We start from the raw sequence: 1,893 nt of genomic DNA, 5'->3' as shown, positions 1-1,893 counted from the left end.
CTCAAAAAAAAAAAAAAAAAGAAGAACAAAATGCTCTTGTCTATTGCAATCTGCTTCTTGTTCACCACTACCAGAAACAGAGGGAATTTTTCTCCCCCATTGTGAGAACCTGGTTGAGCTCCTGAGATAAAATTCACAAATTTGTAGCTGGAGATTTTTTCTCTAAGATTTGTCCACAGAAAGCCTTGAGCAGTGTCTTAGTTACAGCGCAGGTGTGCCTGCTCCAGCACTGATGCACGAGGAGGAGTCGGCTCTTTGGGTTTCTGCTGTGCTAAGCTGTGGTTCTCTGTATTTGCCTTTCTGTTTCTCCAATTTTGGGGTCAGTGGTTTGCCCTGTGACCTCACAGGGAGTACGGAAAACCTGCGGCCATGAGTATGGATTTTCCTGTTTTTAGTTCCATCGTGGTTGTGTTGTTGTTGTTGTTCTTTTCACTGTTTAGTACCTGTGAATCATCAGGTTTTCTTTTAATTTTGAAATTATTATAGATTAACACGGCGTTACAAAGAAAGTAGACAACTCCAGTTACAATGTAGACAACTTTTCAAACAATAAACTTCTGGTTTTACTGAATTGTCTGTATTGTTTTCAGCCTGCCTTTTATGACAGCCTGCCCCATGGATTTAGCACTTTCTAACCAGTACCAAGTCCATAAGCCTGTTAATTCTTCTTTAATCAGCCTCTTCCTGTGCACCTCTCTCCCAATCTCTCCCTCTCTCTCCCTCTCCCTCCCTCCTTCTTTCTCTCTCTCTCTCTTCCACTGCCTGCATCACACACACACTCTCCTTGATGAGTCCACACAAAATGAACACACCTGGGAAACCAGAGAGCATTTCCAGTTCCTTTTCAGTTACTACCCACTCTCCCCAGAGGGAGGCACTATTGTGACTTCTGGCTGCACAGGGGAATCCTTTTTTCTTTTTTTTTTTTTTGAGACGAAGTCTCACTCTTGTCTTCCAGGCTGAAGTGCAATGGTGTGATCTCAGCTCACTGCAATCTCTGCCTCCCAGGCTCAAGCGATTCTCCTGCCTCAGCCTCCCGAGTAGCTGGGATTACAGGCACCTGCCACCATGCCCAGCTAATATTCGTATTTTTAGTAGAGACGGGAGTGTCACATCTTGGCCAGGCTGGTCTCTAACTCTTGACCTCAGGTGATCCTCCTGCTTTGGCTTCTCAAAATGCTGGGATTATAGGCATGAGCCACCTTGCCTGGTGACCAGGGGAATCTTATCTGCTTTATAATTTAAATCAGTAGAGCCACAGAGTACTTCCTTTTCTATCTAGTTTATTCTAGTCAACATCTCTGTGAGATTCATCCACATAGTTGTAGATTGTTCATTCTTGTTGCAATAGATTATTTGATGTGAATTCATTCATGCATCTGCTGATGGGCACTTGGGAAGATGGATTGTCTTGCTCTAGGTGTGTCAATTCTAGGCACCTATAGGAAAGGGTGTTTCCGTAGTGTAGTGGTTATCACGTTCGCCTAACACGCGAAAGGTCCCTGGTTCGAAACCAGGCGGAAACAAGTGTTGAGCTTTTTTTCTTACATTTTGTTTCTCAGAGTCTCCATTCGAACCAGGTAGAATCTTTGTATATGGTCAAGCACCTAAATCAAAGGATCTCATATTCTCCTTTTTTATTTGAGCCACCTCAGGAACATGTATACTGCTTTCTTTGTCCTGAGCCACAGTGAAGTCCACATTGTCCCATCTTCCCGAGCCCCAGCATGTCGCTGTCCCAGCCCCCTCCCCTATGCTCTGCATGGCCTGTAGGTTCTAGGGCCCAATGGTGTCAACTCCAGCAGGCTCTCGAGGTGCAGGACCCCATCTATACTGTGCAGGTGAGACTGGCTTCCTTGAAATCTCCAGAGCCACTTGTGTGGGTTCTTCACA

The 1,893-nt window shown here is 45.0% G+C and overlaps 1 non-coding gene across 1 annotated transcript; it reads left to right on the top strand.

Moving 5' to 3' along the window:
• The first annotated feature begins 1,453 nt into the window (after positions 1 to 1,453).
• On the top strand, positions 1,454 to 1,526 carry TRNAV-AAC. Its single transcript has one exon. It is a non-coding gene; the product is annotated as a tRNA-Val (tRNA).
• Positions 1,527 to 1,893: the final 367 nt, after the last annotated feature.

Source organism: Cebus imitator, unplaced genomic scaffold, assembly GCF_001604975.1.
Source record: "Cebus imitator isolate Cc_AM_T3 unplaced genomic scaffold, Cebus_imitator-1.0 Scaffold918, whole genome shotgun sequence".
Lineage (NCBI taxonomy): Eukaryota > Metazoa > Chordata > Mammalia > Primates > Cebidae > Cebus > Cebus imitator.
Note: the sequence above shows the minus strand (reverse complement) of the source record. Positions and strands in the feature narration are given on the sequence as shown.